The sequence below is a fragment of the Pararge aegeria genome, chromosome Z (assembly GCF_905163445.1).
Source record: "Pararge aegeria chromosome Z, ilParAegt1.1, whole genome shotgun sequence".
Taxonomy (NCBI): domain Eukaryota; kingdom Metazoa; phylum Arthropoda; class Insecta; order Lepidoptera; family Nymphalidae; genus Pararge; species Pararge aegeria.
Window position 1 is genome coordinate 249,790 of NC_053208.1, and position 17,951 is coordinate 267,740.

The following is a 17,951-nucleotide window of genomic DNA, read 5'->3' on the forward strand; positions in this document are numbered from 1 at the left end:
TGTTGAGCCACTGCTTGCAAGCGGCACATGACATGAAATAACGACATGAAATAATCTATATCGCTAGAGCGTATTAATTTAAACTCTAATTTGGTATTTGGGATCAAACCGCGTAATGGATGCTTTAAAAATGGGCACATCTCAATCATAAAAAAGTATCTTTTGTCCGCGCTTGTTACTCTTTTTCACAAATCCAAAGAGAGCAGTTGGTTTTCACGTCGTAAAGTTCGTAACCTTTGTCCGAGCTGTCACGGGGATGATGTTGACGATCGATGTTTTCCAAATTTTGAGAAAACCCATACAAGCGGACACTTTTGCATTTATAATTTTAAAATGAATTACAAAAACTCAGTAATTAGAGGTTAAGTACACTTTAATAATTTCTCGTAGCGCGCAGAACGGCACATATTGTTCTTTCGCAATGTGAACTCGAACATTATCAAAATACTGTTATCGAAATTCATAGACGGACAAAATCTAGGACGGGTGGCTGAACTTTCAAGCTGAAATCCAGCGTGATACAGAGGTATTCTAACTCAAAACGAACGAACAGGTATACGACAAACAAACATTCTATAAACTTGAGCTTGATGAAAGTACAAGGTTTTCTATTTGTACTTTAAAGTGTTAATGTGTTACTGTTTATAGTATTCATTTAAGGTTTCATTGGTCCTTTCAAACCTTCGTCACTAATTTAATTGACTGAAGAAAAAGAGTTGTTGGTGTAAACTTTTGGGTTTTTTGAAATAACATCTTGAATTTACAGAGTCTTGTATTAAATCCTAATTCTATGTACCCAAAAACAGAATGCTTATTTTAACATTGCAACAGCAATTTCCATAAAATACCTACATCCGCATATGATATCAGGTCCAAAAAACGCTACGAGAACAATTTGTTTTTCCAACAAGAATGCGACCAACATCGGATTTACTGCTATACTATGGGCAGCACTGGATTTTCAATCGACTTGCTAAAAAAAGGTATATACATTTTTAATTCGGTGCCTAGTAAAATGTAGAAAATTACTATATACTTTCTACTACATTAAAAATCATGAAAAAAATATTTATTTTATCCTCTTTAATGGTATTTCAGTCGTTATTTTTGTCAAAAATGTTTTTAATGTTGCGATTCCTGGGTTTTTTTTCTACGTTCATCTTGAGCTGGATCAGTGCAGTGCTGCAATCGAACATAGGTTACCGATACACATACACACGTTCGTATTTATAATGTTTATCTATGCATTACATTGCTAGCACAGAGTTATACAGATGTCCCAGATAGCCGTCTAGACAAAGTAACTTACTGGCCAGAGTAAGCACCATGTCGCGATGCGGTCTAGACGATGTCGGCATTTGCCGCGAGATCAAAGGGATCGAACTACTGTATATTCTCTTCTCCATACTGTGGTACAATTATGTAAGTAGGAATGTTATTCCTACTAGTTAGGGGTGTGAATTCACTTTGCACGTTGGAAAGTTTTAATTACCGTTGGCACACAGCGCTGTAGTACACTGTGCTTCTTTTTGCAATTGTTGCCGTCCTCGTTATTTGCACGTTTGGTAGTTAATAGTTTTAAACACATATATGATTTTATACTCGTTGTTACCCGCGGTTTGAAACGCGTTTACAGCGTTCCAATGTAGTGCCTGTCTACTTAGTTGCAGAAAAGAGCTGCATTGTCAACATAAAAACTTAAATCACGCGAATCCCTCCCTCGTAGCTTCACAATATATTTATAACAATATATTTAGTAGTTATTTGTAAGACAACACATTGCTGATTATAAACGGAAATTGGATGTAAACAACCCCTTTACACATTACATAAGTTAGTGTAATCTAAATATCTTGCAAAAGGTACAGAAGTCATTTGTGGTATGGCGTAGCTTTTATAATATGGTCCCCAGAGTAATTTTGGTCATACTAATGGATAACGACAAGGATGCTTTGAAACAGGCCGCTCCACTCTGATCTCTCACAAGATACAAAAATTCTAAAGATTGAAAATTATGTTGAAATAGACCAATCGGCTGAGTTTCTTGCCGGCTCTTCTCGGAACAATCTGCCTTCCGATTCGGTCACTACAAACAGACTGACTTGGCATTTCAAAAGTGCTTTTGAACTGGGTTTTAATTTGAATTTTAAAGCGCGCCAGATAAGGTACTAAGCTGGTTGAGAAAGTTGCAATACACGAGGGAAAAAAGTGCGTCAACTAATACAAGGAATTTTGCAGGCTAACTGCGCATGAAAATAAAAAAAACAAATGAATTTTATATTCCGTGGTGTGATTTCAATACATGTACGCACAGTAGAACAAACACGAACCGCAGCCTCCACGGTGCGCTACATCGGCTTCTATATAAATAAATCCACAGTGATTGTACGTAATTTACGCTTCACAGACATCAAAGGTAATGTCCGCGGCGCAATTCGGCCGCGCCTTTTAAGCGAAAATAATTTAATTGACCGCCCAATTAAAATGCGCTTCGAACAATAATTTCATATGTCAGGATTGCACAAAGTACCTATTTATACTTTACCTAGAACCTATCTGCCAAGTTTTTTATTGAAACGCACTTACACATAATATAACATTAACCCTTTACCGGCCCAATACAGGGCACGGGTCTCCCTCACGGGTCCCTTCTCACTCGTGCGTGCCTTGGAGAAAACACAGATGCCCAAGTATTTAAAAAATCTGGCAAATGAAACACCCAGCATCAAGTGATGCGCTCACCAACGAACAGCGAAACATTTATAGGTAAATTTTTATATAATTAACCTCTAATCTCTGTTAAAGTTGCGTATCTACCATTGTCCAAGCAATATAAGTAAATAATATTACCAGACGAAAACATGTACCTATGTGTATGAAAAATACCGCACCTCCAGGTTCCTTGAAGAAATCTTTACCTTGATTTTGTAAACGTTTCTATGCAATAAACATAATATGTTATAAATAAATTCATAAACTACATGACCAATTTTAAATATGAATGAGCTGATTTATCAACCTTCTCTGACAAAATTGTTTGTCATACGAAATACTGTGCAAAAGTATAGGCTTTTAGACGATCTAAATAAGAACAGTCTGTGGTGCACAACCATCTTCCATCCGCTGGGGTTTTTTTTTTAATGTCTCACAGCCTGGATTTACTGGCGTTTCCTCTGGTGCTGTTCATAGACGGCGGTGTTCACTTTACCTCGCCATCGAGAAGTCGTTTTCTAGTATGAAAATTCTTGAACATCGAAGTAAAATGGATCGTATTTTTAAAGATCTGAACGAAGAACTTTTGACAGATAGTTTGTAAAACAAACATCGGATTTGCGACTATAATAAGAGTGTTTTTAGGTAAATTTAACTTTGACTTTGCAGAGTTAAGTACTCGGAAACTACCCCTCGCGAGCGAGCAAATCTAATCTCCTAAGGCTACTGGCAGCCCGTTCGCTTTTTTGCTCGCTTTTTATTTGTTACTAAAAACTATCTCAGTATACATAGGCTTATCAATTAAATAACAACATAATTTTACTATCAAGACAGTATAATGTAAATAATCCTTGCGTTTTACAGTAAGTTACGCGGATAATATGATATGAAAGCGTAAGGTCACTAACTCACTAAAACGAACCTACAATATTTAATCGGTAGATGTTAGCAATAATAAGTTTTCACATAAAACAACCACTAATTAAAATGGCTGAATTGAGACCATTAGAGTATGCTTTTAGATTTATAATAATAAAATAAACAATAACAAACTACGATGCTATAGGAGAATGCATAGAAACTTTGACTGGAAGAAATTCTTAACTATCACAGATACAAATAAAGCAGTAACTACCCTAATAGATATTTAACAAAAAATTATTATTAAGAATACAGAGACTTATATATTAACAAGAAAAAGAAGACCAGTAAAACCATGGATTCCGTTCAGCTTACTCAAATGTTTTAGAAAAAGAGATCGACTACACAAATTGACAAAGAAACACCCGGAAGACTTTAGTATGAAACTTAAATATACAAGATACAGAAACACTTGTAAACACATTGTGAAGAAAGTTTCAACAACGTACTGTAATACTAAACTCCTAGAATAAAACGGAAACAAAAGTGGAACATGGAATATATTAAAAGAAATCTGTAACTTAAACATAAATAAAACCGCAGCTAATGAATAACTAAAGTTAACGTCATCGCCTGTGGATTCGCTCAACGTTGTTAATAACTGTTTCACATCTGTTGGAAGTAACCTAGCAAAAGAAATTCTGAATACGATAAACAAACGTGAAATTGAATTAATTAAGTTAGTGAAACCGGACACACGTCAACCACACTCGATCTCAATGTATCCCACTCATGTAAATGATATAAAAGGCATAAGTATACAACGGCAAGGCAAAATTATAAAATAAAAGCGCACCAGGACTAGATAATATTTTAGTAGAGTTTTTACAAAAGTATCAAGAAAAACTTTGCCATCCGTTAGAACATATATGTAACCTTAGTCTAATAAGTGGTATATTCCCCAGCAGATTTAGAGAAGCTGCGGTGACTCATATATTTAAAAGCGGTGAGAAAGAGATACAATTGAATTATAGACCTATCTCTTAAAAATTGTTAATATCGTGTAGTAAAATACCTAGAGAAGCAAAACTTACTAGCAAGCAACCAGTTTGGCTTTCGCGCAGGACCGCTACTTTTACCTAAGCTGTAAGATCCAGAGGCCAACGTAGAACCGCATATTCTGCATGCGGTTCTACGTTATCATAGTTCGTGCCCAATTTTAACAGATGACAATTCAAGACGATTAACATACACTGCCTTACCTAAAACAATAACTGCCTTTTCTAGAAGACAGTTCCATTACTTAGGCCCGTTTCTGTATAGATGCTTGAATAAAAAGACAAAAATTTCCCATTAAAAAATATTTAAGAAAATCTCTTAATAACATATAACTACGACGAAACAGAACATTATTAATACATATTTAGTTTCCAACATCATATAACATTATAAACGGAAGTTCGTGCGCACAAACACGAACACATGATCATACACTCATAACATTCACGTACAGATGGGCGCACAGACTCATATGCACACAAACATATACACAGACGCGCATACACATAACCACACCCACACATAAACACACCCAAACATACACACGTGATGACGGAAGTAAAACTATCTGAAATAAGACGCGTAAGTTAGGTTATTTAGATAGAGGTACAGAAATTTTGCAAAATCCATTATTCAGTTTTGGTTGAAATCTCAGCCTTTATGTGGGTTCCCTCAATTAGAATTGCAATTTAGTTTCAGTTTATCTGGAATACGTAGTGCATATAGTTCAAAGTAGAAGCCTTTGCAAATAATTGCTTCCTGTGTAACGGACAGCAAGTCGTGTTAGATTTCCATCCGCCTAGCATTTCTGCTTTGTGGAAGTCAGTTGTCATAGTCACATAGGTTTAAGTCTGGCAACAATCATGTTTGATGGAAAGAGAAGTTTAACTCGTAATTGCCTGCAAAATGCCTATTCACTGTTCCTGTGAAGGTGTTAAAGTTATTTGAAGTAGCTTTCATCATCTTAGTGGCTCGCATCAGGGACGTGGATGAAAAATGGTTCGTGTGAGTAGATTTTATGTCATCAACATATGCCACCGCTCACGGCGTTCCGATGTGGACTGCGGTAGAATGGCAAATAAGGTTGTCTAGTCCTGCTAAAAGATATCTTGATAAACAGGAAATATTGTGCCGATTCGGTACACTAAGTAAAACTTTTATTGCCATACTTTATTCATTATCCGAGATCCAATACAAAAACGTAATAACAAGTAAGCTGTACTAAACAATGTGATAGATGGGGTAGATTCAGTGCTAGTGAAACAAACGGAAACCAAATAAAACTATAATATATATAAACGAACAAAAGAAACTCATTATCTTAGGCATGCCTGCTAGGCTGCCTCTTTTTAGGTATGTCAATTCGTTAAAAGTTTTATGCTAGATTTACCAAGTCTATTGCTTTGAACTGGTGCCTCGCAGTTATCCCACAGGTTACTGCTGTACATACTCCATGCTAGTTTAGACCTGAGTTTGTTACAGTGTGAGCTGTGACGTCTCGTCTCGGCTCGAATTACCGATTAACAAAACTGTTACAGTGAGCGCAGTGCAATTGAAACAAATTCTGTCTATAATTACCAAAATCTAAAGTTAGGTTAGATTAGAAGACAGGCCACTTAGTTTCTATTGGGTTGGTTATAGCCACAGAATTAAGAACCGTGTACCTACCCGACTAATATAGAAGCAGCGGAAACCACTCCACTTTAGTAGTGTTTCCCTAATAGGCGGTTAGTCACGTCAATGCATTTAGTAGTTTTTTTTTTAATAATTACTAAAAAATGGGAAATGGGAAAAAATTGTGAGCTAGCAACAATCCGCAGGTGTGAAGTGAGATATGCCGTGTCGGTATAGCGATAAGTAAGTAATATTATAGATGCTTAAAGCATCTATAATATTACTTACTTAGAGCCTTGCGTGCCCGAGAGCTCTCCATAATATTCTCAAAGTTGTGTGGAGTCCACCAGTCAACACTGGGCCAGCGTGGTGGACCACGATCTTAGCCCCTTCTCAGTGTGGGTCGAGACCCGTGCCGTGATAAATACAAATAATAATAAATAATAATAATAATAAATATACTACGACAATACACACACATCGCCATCTAGCCCAAAGTAAGCGTAGCTTGTGTTATGGGTACTGAGATAGCTGATGAATATTTTTTTATGAATATAATACACATAAATACTTATAATATACAGATAAACACCCAGACACTGAAAAACATTCATGTTCATCACACCAACATTTTCCAGTTGTGGGAATCGAACCCACGGCCTTGGACTCAGAAAGCAGGGTCGCTGCCCACTGCGCCACTCGGCCGTCGATGATAGTCGCGGCAACTAACTACAATAGTGTTGTACGAATGAGTAGTGATAGCTGCCTTTGTCCACAGTTGAGCTAATCGTGCCGAATGTGGGGGTACGTCATAGCCACTGCGCGAGGCAACGTGCGCCCCGCCGCCGTCCGCAGCAAGCGACCCACCGCCGCTACTTCAGATGACAATATAAACTACTTGTAAGTATCACCTCACCCACTTCTCCTGAGAGTAAGGCTATCGTGTCGTAAGCAACCCGTGCGCTCCCCCGTAATCTAGAACTAGTATCTGTATTTAATTTACTTCAACATATTCACTACACCGTCATATATAGACCTTTACGTATTTTAGAATATGTGCGAAAGACATACGCTACCTGGGAATTTTAAGTTTCAAACTTGTGTAAATGCCATTCTTCTGAGATTGCGAACAAGGGTGATTTTGGTGGAATATAAAATCGCTTTCCACGTGCTGGCAAATATCTCTCGGGGGCTGTTGTTGTTGCCCCCCGAGACGAGAACAAGAAATTACTTAATTTGCTTATGGGCTAATTTGAACTGGTGACGTCAAGAAATCAGCTCGTTACACGAGCACATTTCTTACGGTATTATATGAACCTAAATTAGACCCCTACAGCGAACTCATACAATCATGTAACCTTCTAGTTAGCTCGCTATATTAATTTTGAATAACAGTTTTTGTAATAATTTGTTTTTCAAAACAGTAAATATGTCGATAGATCGCTTATCAAAAGCAGAAGGACTTCAAATAAAACGACGTATATTTCAAAGTAAAAATAAAATAAAACATATTTTTTATTTACTTTTAAAGTAATGGACCCTCGCATCATGTCATGTCGAGTACCATATTTTTCAGGACTGAATAAATTTCAATAAGAAATCCAATTTAGTTCCCAAGAATCACTAGAAAATACCGTTACATATTTGTTGAAAGAGCTACGTCGCAAAAGCATTAGGGACTTTGCGCACTACGCATACACAGCGAGGTGGTCACAAAAGACCAGTACTAGTTTGATAAACGCTTGGCCATTAGCAATTGTGCTTTAAGGCCATGAATTGTGTACGTTATGAGACATTTTATCTGTTAGCTGTATAAGATCATTGTTTAATAAGAAAACTCACATATCGTAAGATATCGACTACAGCTGATTAAAATTTATGTTTTTAATAAAGATTTTCTTTGGACATGTGGTGTACCACATAATAATTTTAGAACATATAATTGTAATACAATTTTCACAGATGGTCCCATCCTGTGTTTCATACACGTTTCTATTTAAACCTTCAAAAAAATGTGTATTCTTACTTACTATTTCAACAGATTATATTTACATTTTTTAGATAAGCATTTATAGTTATTTTTTTTTAGTCAATTAATTGAAGGTTGACCGCAACGACTGATCGGGCGGCACCTCGTGCCGCTACTCATTACAACGCAATTAGGTCACGATACATTACCTGGACGCTGCGGTCTCAGCCATGGCCACAGCCCCGTAGTGCACGAGGCCCCTAAACGATATAATATGTCCCCACAAGAAAGCAGAAATGCGTCTACGTTCATGGGAAATTACTATGAAGTCATGAAAATTTTCTTCATAGAAAATATCAAGTTTAATTCAATTCGTATAAAACGGTAATTCGATAGTACTTCCTCTAAATTATGCTGTTTACGAGTTGTATTTTTGGAATTACTGTTAAATAAAAAACCATTCTGCTGTATAACGGGTTTAAGCTTAAACCACCAACAGTGGCGAGCACAAAATAAATGCCTACACAATTATTTTTAAATACACCCATACTTAGCTTAACCATTTTTTTTTTATAACTCATAAAGGAGAATGATTTTTCCATTTTATACCATCTTCATGCTTTAAGCATACCCTAGTCAAAACCCTGTGACCGCCAATGACCAGCAATGTGATGTTATCACCATAATCGTGAGGGTCACCAAAGAGCGAGGCGTCATAAATGTTGCACGCGGATATGATATTATAGTAAACTTCGGTCTGGTGACATCATATGATGATATGATAAAGATCCGTAAAGTTTTTTAAAGTCAAATTGAAATGTCAAAACAGTGAGTGTTATGGAATAGAATTATTGAATTGAATAGAGAATCAACTCGGGACTAGTGGCATTGTATATTATGCTACACTAAGAAAAAAATATGTAAACCAAACACTACCCATATCATTATTTGTATGAAAATTCTGTTTGTAAGATCTTAAGAAGAACGTTCCATGTCAGTTATTTTTCTAACTAAATTGAAATTAATTAGGTCACATAAAAATTTCATTTTTTTTTTAAATACTGGTCATAAAGGTGATTATAGTAAGTGTATGTTTTTTTTTGTAATATACAAGCTACCTTAATTAATTTTTATTAATATTAATGAAATAGGCGCACTATTTTTTTAACGGAGAAAATTTCGAAATTATAAATTTCCAAAATGCTTAATTATGCAGGAATTAAACTCGGGGCCTGCCACTCATAAGAGCACAGCGGCAAAATCGACATATTTTACACATTGCTTTCAAATAAAGAAAAGCTTGAAAAAAACTGTAGAAGGTATCTTACATAAATTTTTGGTGTATTTAATACCTAGTCAAAACAATTATTTTAATCGTATTTTGTTTTGAGCATAAAAAACTTATATTTTATTTTAAAATAATTTCGTAGAACTGAATAAATTTTCTGCAAACCAATATAAATAGGCAACAAGATTTCGTACTCGTACGTAGCAAAGTCGATGTTATTCAATTTGCTTGCACGGCCACCTTTATTGAACCAGATATTACAGCGTATTGCAATATCATTCGTCAGGTAACGAGCGACGTAAATAACTTCATGCATTTCTCTACAATAGCGCTAGTACTTAAATAAATACTTGATAATTTATTCTGACTTTCTGCCAACCGGCAACCTATAGCCAAACGCCTGAACGTAAAAATTTAGAGTTACGGAAGGATTTCGTAATATTTAATTCTACCCTTAACGCGAATAAGCAGAAGAAGAAAGTTTGTATAAAAGTCGGGCATTTAATCGAAGCATTTAACATATAGTTTTGGGGTTTCGGTTACAAAATAAGGAACAACTATTTCATAGTTGAGAATAAGCTAAAAATATGGAATGAAAGTTCGTAAAAATATATTTTTTTAAGTTATAATATCTACGAATACTGTGTTTTAGCTTTTGTTTTAAATAAAGCAAAAAAGATATATCTATAAAAGTTTGTTTAAATTTTCTAGAATAGTTATAATTGAAGGTTAGCTAAGTATTGGTTACTTATTAGTCCCTAAGCTAATCCGTAACTGCATCGGGTTTTGCTGCTTCGCCTAGAAATGCCCGACATTTGCTAAGGGCCTCTTCTCTCAGGAGAGGGAGGGCTTAAAGGCTTACACACTGCCTCAATGGAGTTCTCAGACTTTAATGGTTATTAAAATTTTGTATTTATTTATTCCACGACAATTAGCTGGTCGTTAGTGATGAAGCAGTTTTAGATGTTAACGGGTAACCGGTTGGTTGTATTACACTCATTCCTCTTCGAATTTTTTTAAGACTGCATTATATCTGAGGGCTCACTAGGTGTCACATCTTTCTTGGTAACTAGCAACGGCCGAAGCCTCCCACCAGACCCAATCAGAGGAAATTTAGAAATGATAAAACCACAACTTCCCTGCCGGCGATCGAACCCACCCACTCACTGCGTCATCGAGGTTGACTGAACTTACATGCTTCAATGGAAGAAGGCTATTAATTCGTTATTAATGGTAAAATGTAAGCCACATTCACGATTATAAGGCTTGGTGGGTAGTTTCTGATATTTATGGCTAGATCTGACTCAACATACCACTGAAATAATTTCTCTTACAAAAATACCTTAATGCAGTGATACTTGAAGCGGTGATAGCGCGTTGGGCAGGTGATAGCAGCTCGACTTTAATTTCGGGGGAGTGAGCTTGAATCCTATCACACACCTCTAACATTTTTTTTAAGTTATGTATGTTGTAAAACATCCTGAGGAAACCTGCATGCCTAAGCGATCTACATAATGTTCTCAAAGGTGTGTGGAGTTCACCAATCTGCACTGGGCCAGTATGGTGGACTTTTCATTATGGGAGGAGACCCGTGCTCTGTAGTGAGTCGGTAATGGGTTGATGTAGTGATACAAAAGGTTGTGCTGTGTTGTGTACGTTACAGGTATCAAGATAAAGTCTACACTCTTCCGAACCCTTCGGAACCCATCCCTGGAACTTCAGGGATGAACTCCCAAGATTTCAAGGCCACAAAGAATAAGCCGTACCCCAGGAAAATTCTTTCCCCGAGAGTTCTCAGCCCCCCGCGTCCTAACATCATCAATGTTGAACGAGGGATCGAGCCCTTCGAGGAGGTAAGTGAAATCCTATTCTATATTACATTCACTATTCATCCATCCAGCCATCCTAGAAACTAGAGTCGTTATCACACATAACGGCGTTCTAAAAGCAATCCATAGGTTTGACTACGGTATTCAACTATTATTTACTATCTGTTTCTTGCGTTCACAAAGCACTTAGCAAAAATAACATGATTCCGTTAAACCACAACTACGGCTTACCGGCTTCTCGTTTAGTGGTATTGGAAAATTATAAATGCAGCAACCGCATTGGGATGGGATGCCTATAAATACCGACTGTCAGGTGGATACTTCCTCCGGTCTCTCTGACCACACAGTTGTCATTATCACTGTTGCTTGCTCATTTTTTATAACGGATGTAAAATTATACTAAGACAGTTTTCACGAAAATGTTCTATAAATTTATTTTAGCCTTAATAAAGGATTCGTGGTAGTAATAAAACTTGTATTTTTAACGCAGGGCTTCGGAAACAGAAATACAATCTATATTATTTTTATAAATTTACAACATTCTGTAATGATGAAGTAATCTGTATTGAGATATTCGTGCAGACATAATGTTTTGCTTTAAATTGTTTTATATTAAAACTCAATACAGATTTATTTGGGGCAGTGGAAATGTCGAGTGGATACGATATGAATATAATATTTAATACCAAGATGCTTCTATGAAAGAGGTATTTTGATAATACCTACCTGTAATTTTATGTGTAAAAACTAATTTGTTATCCTATAGAAAGCTTTTCAATGTCGCCGAGACAAGATTGCCGTTCAAGCTTCGATAGTATTTATCGTATCATATTGCGTCTAAGATGAGATTGTCCTTTGTTTATTGTTGTAAGGCTGACCTACCTGACCTACCCGCCACTCACAGCTTTATTACAGTAAAAACGCCTTTTGATCTTATACCCATAATAGTGGTATCACTAAGCTTTCAAGACTTCAGGTAATGACATGTTATAAATAGAGACTGCGCCCACATGGCGCCTCCGCCCTGCCGAATGAGAACCACACTACCTACAAATTTCATCTCCTATTTATTATTTTGAAAGAATTACCACATTAATAAAATTTGTAAAGACCGCTTTTGTATATTGAATGTAAAATACAATGTCCTATTACTTTGGATATTTCACTGGCAAAGGCTTAATAACATCGCTAATGGAGACGAGGTAAATGCATAGCTAAGGTCGAGCCACAAACTACAGACTTTTCGGCTCACTTTTTTGTATTCATGTTCACCCGAATATTTTGTGACATAGGCTCACGTCATCACGCGCATCTGTGATTTTGTGGTCTGTCTTAGGTAACCATCAGCCTTTTTTTGTTATGTGGAATCTGGTTCATCACAAAACATTTTTTTTACTTTACAAGGAGAGTGTAAATTCAAGATATTTTGCAATGTACGTATTACTGGAGCCATGCAAACTTGTCGACCAAGAACCGGTCGGTCTTTTCGGTGAAGTGTGTGGTGAAGCGATTGCGGAAGATTTACCAGAGTCCTAGGAATAGAAAAAGGGTAAAAATGAGGTAGGAATGGGATTAGTCCGTATGCTCCCTTGATCGAGGTTTTCTGATGAAATAGATCGAGTCGTATCAGAAGTCTCTCGTTTGCAGGAGCCCTTAATTTAAGCTGGTATCAACAAGGGATCATATATTTAGCGCGCAATGAAACGTAAGCCGATTGAAGTAGATGTTGTGTCTGAAGCGCAGGCAAAATAATATGTAAAGCATTTTAAGTGAATCATGAAAATACGTAACATTTTACGTGAATATTCAAATCATTTAAAACAACTAATTCGGCGTACAGGTCTCATATTATCACTAAGTAATTGCTAGGAGCAGATGAAGGCTTTAGATGGATTGCTTTTGATTGGATGAATCACTTAGAGTAATTATTGATCTAATTGCGAATGATGAGTGATGTAATATTGCTACTTCAAAAGTAAAGTTGAAAGTTTGTTTGTTTGTTCGTTTACTGCTTTCACGCAATGATCTCAGGATCTACAGGGCCGATTTGAATTTTTTTGTCAGTGTTGGATAGCCCATTTATCGAGGAAGACTAAACATCATCACGCTAAGTCCAACAGAAGCATATCACAAACGAAGAATGATTCAAAATCGAGGATGTTTTCCTTTTAAGAGCTTCCGGTACGTTTCGATAAAATCATTTATGACAAAGTTATTCCGCTTTAAAAGTTCTAAACAGAAATCCGGGATCGTGTCTATGTCTACCTTTTAAGGTTGACTTATAAGCGGGAGAAGTCGCGAGGGACCGCTAGTAAAAAATAAAATTTGTACTCACATAAACCAACACGTTCCGAAATGTTAGTTTCAAAGAATTTAAATGAAATGAAAAAAGACTTAGCAAATAATTTGCAACTTTTAAACTTGCAGATTTTAAAATAGCTATATCGATAGATGAAAAAATTAAACCGGAAGCGACTTAAATTATAAAAATTTCAAACTTAGAATAGAATTGAATTGAATATAGTAGAAAGGAAAAGAATATTTATTTGCTAAACATGGGTAACAATATTGTGACTAAGGTAAAAGATACAGTCTTGAAATTATAGAAAAAATTACGATATTTATTTGAAGGTAATTTTTAAGCTGTTAAGAAAGAATAAATAATTACGACGAAAATGTATTGAAACGTTAACCGTCAATACTGGTTTAATAAAAATAAATAGGCTATGACTGTTAAAAAGGTTTTAGTTCCTTCATTTATTATAGTTTCTCTAACCAGAGCATTAAATATATGATATTTGAATTTTTTTATTGGCATTTCTTAACTTTTATCCAGCAAACGATTGAAAATGTTCCCAGCCTTTCAATATACATTTGTTTTAAAGAGTGATAGCCTTTTTAAGGGTATCTCGATTTTGTTTTACAAATAAACACATATCGAAATCATATAGAGCAGAGAGAGGAAAAAATTTTTTTTTTCTTAAAAACTACTTAAGTACTTGAAAATAATATTGGTTTATAGCCAGATTTTGCTTTTACTTATCATTGTGAACTAGCTTTAATGTATGGGTACTTTCTAAAAGATATCAAATAAAAAGGTCTCCAAATAAAAAGGTCTCAAAATATATAGATATATAATCTTTTATATAGTAATTACTTGCCAAACAATGCACTGGAAACTTTAATAATGGGTAGGACTCTTGATATCTATTACATTCTAAGCGTAATACAGCCGTGTAGCCGTACAGTTCATTTTCAGAGCATAATATATATAAAATATATGAAAAGGTTATCTAAATGTCGAGAATTTTGACCCTTATTTGCTAAAACATCAACTTCCTTTACTACTTAGTTTTATAGTCTTTCAAAATTATTGGTTATAGAACTTCCTCCTTCCTTTATTTGTTACGTTCGATTACTTTGGCAATTATTATGAACCGATGTTTGATGATTCTTTTTTTGTTCAGTACATTATTCCTTAGCGCTATGTAGCTATAGCGCTAAGAAATAATGTAAAAAACAAAAAAGATATTCCTAAGTTATTATTAGTGATAGCCCAGTGGGTAGGAGCACGACTTACTTTTGGGGGGGCTGAGTTCGACTCACAGGACGTTAAGTTATATGCGTTTTGAGTCATTCAAATTAAAAATTCATTTATTTCAAGTAGACGTAATATAAGCAAAAAAAAAGTCTATCTGTTGGTTTGTTAATTAAAATATCACTTGCTTCATGGTGAGCAAACCTGCTTGTCTGAGAGTTCTCCATAATGTTCACATAGTTGAGTCCACCAATCCGCAGTTGGCCGGAGTGGTGGACTAGAACCTTAACCCTTTCTCACTTGGAGGAGACCCGTGCCCTGTAGAGGGCCGGTAATGGTTTGATATGGTGATGGTGAGTTTCAGAAATTATAGTAGACAGTCTGCGATATAGTAACATAGAGAGCGACTACGTTTCGGAGCCACGTCATCAATGTGAATGTTATGCTTTGTATTTAAAGAATATGTTAAAACACATTTATTACAGCGGGGTTACAATACAATTGATGAATTTCTTAATGACAAGGTTGCTTGGAAGCATCCAGCTCCGCTTTCATCTCTCACAAGATAGAAAGATGAATGTTAAAATGTAAAATGTAAGTAGTTGATGTTGGAAAAGGGCAACTGCTGAGTATTTTGCCGGCTTCTTCTCGGTAAAATCTGCCTTCCGAATCAGTTGTAGAGTCACTGCAAACAGCCAGACTTGACGTTTCAAAAGTGCTTATATATTAGGCCTACTTGAAACAAATGAATTTTGAATCATGAACTAATGATCAAGTCGTTTAGGCCGTGTGCTCTGAATGAAAAGTTTATTATGTGGATATGGATATCGCTTCGATTCAATAACAGCATTTCAGGTGTATGCATTTTTTACTTCTCACTGCAATAGACGTCATATTATTTTACACTTTGGTTCACTTGTCCACACACTTTAAATAATGTTTTATATGCCTTTGACATGTTGATGTTTTTGTTTTTAACTTTTGTTTACTTTCTTTTTAGTATTTTGCAAAAGCTGATTTTATAGAAAGTGTCAACTCAGATATGGTTACAGGCCACGAGACAGCGTCTATGCACGTTTTTCATAACTCTGATTTTATAAGGTTGACTAGTCACCGGCGCGTTATTGCACTGTGTCATCGCATTGAATTTAAATTGCGAAATGGACCTTCATTTCAGCAGGATGATAATAACCCAACGCGGTAGATTGTCGGTATTGGTATTTTTGAGGCATCGTTTAGTTGTAGCTATTGTACGGTCGGTCGTCGGATGGCCTGCGCGCGCTAACACAGAAGGGGCATGACAGTTTATTAAAACTCACACCCTACGCAGCTTTGTTTGGTTCGCTTGCGGCTACGGCTTGATCGGTAGGGTAACTATCATGAAACTTACATCGAAAATGCACATTGTGCAGACCTGCGCATTTGTTGAGCGACAGCTAAAACTTTTTCGGCTTCCTCATAAGTAATATAATAATGCATGCACTATGTCCCCTGAATATCGCGTTTCAACTGCCTCGTTGGCTTGTTTGATTCCTGGGTCAAGCTAGAGTTGTTTAGGTCAATGGTTATATAAGGTTCTTACGAGAAAGGAAGGTCGAGCAGTGTATTGTTAGTTCATGAAAGACTCTTAAGAATACTGAAGTTTTCAAGGAATGAGGGGTCGATTGAACATTATTTTGTGGTGGTGGTGGTGGTGCATTTAAATCTGAAGGAAAAAGGACAAGAGCGCGGAAATCTACTCGATAGACGGATACGGTGAAATCGTTGACTTAGGTGGAATACTTCCGTAGCGCTTCCACCGCCAAAGTGTAGAAGTATCGCGCGGGAAGCCGTTAAGTGGACATGCTGGTGACTGGAAGGTCACCAGTATCAAATGCCCAAATCAGCAAAATCAATGATCATCATGGTCACCCTGCTCGTTTCGGGAGCCGACTGTAAACTCGTTACCAGAAGTGACGTAGCTTCCTGAATCAATTTGTGCGCTTTATTAAGTTACATTGTATGCGTTGATTGTAATTTGAACAATAATTAATAATTCCCCCACGTGTATTCCGCAACAATAGGTGCATTCTATTGCGAAGTAATGGCAGGCACAGCTATTAAACGATGTCCAATAATAAGCACAAGACAGCGTCCTCCGATGAACGGCGAGTCGATCCATTGTGGCGCCGTTGCCAGTACCTTCAATGAGTGATTCGCTCGCTCGGAACTAAGTGCCGGTAAAACCGGGTAACAATGTGCCTTACCGTGTAACTGTGACTTGCAGAAACATATTTAACTTCACCTTGCCTCTTCCCTCGCATGTGTGTCATCTTCGATTTGGTCGCACGCATTGCTTCCTTAAGAACGCGGTGACGCGGTGCGCTAGCGGTTAGAGCTTCGGCCTCCCCTGAGGAGGGCCTGCGCTCACTTTTCAGAGTTACGTGCGTTTTTAATTTGAGGAATAATTTATGCCTTTCTTTAACGATGAAGAAAAAACATCGTGAGGTACGTGAGGAGTCTGAGAGTTTTCCATAACATTCTTTAAGTTGTGAAAAGTCTACCAATCCGCACTTGGCCAGCGTGGTGGACTACGGCCTTAACCCTTTTCATTCCGAGGGGAGATCCGCGTCCTGTAGTGGTAAAGGGCTGATGGGGATGATTGTCTCCTTATCCGGGACTTGTTTACGAATCGGTACTTCCACGATGATTTCAGAATTTATCTGCAAGAATATAAAGACAGCCGAAAAAACATAAAAACCTTGACAAGCCGACCTTATCCAAAATAATAGCCTGCTCGCATGACTAAATATTGTCAAAGACGAAATTGTGTAAGGTCATCTTTGCAAAATATAAGCTGGTCACTAAAATCGCACTGGCGGCCGACGGTGGGTAAGACAGTTTCCATACTATATTATTCCGTCCCCTTTGCCACACAAAGTGCATTTCATTAAGTCATACAAATTGTTACCGAGTTTCTATCTTAGACTGCTAGTCACTCAAGTCAGTTGAACTTGCACTTCGAACAACTCGACAATCGAACAAAAAATATGTTACCTTTCGGAACCAGATGACTGTCATGACTTCGTCGCCCCCCGCGAG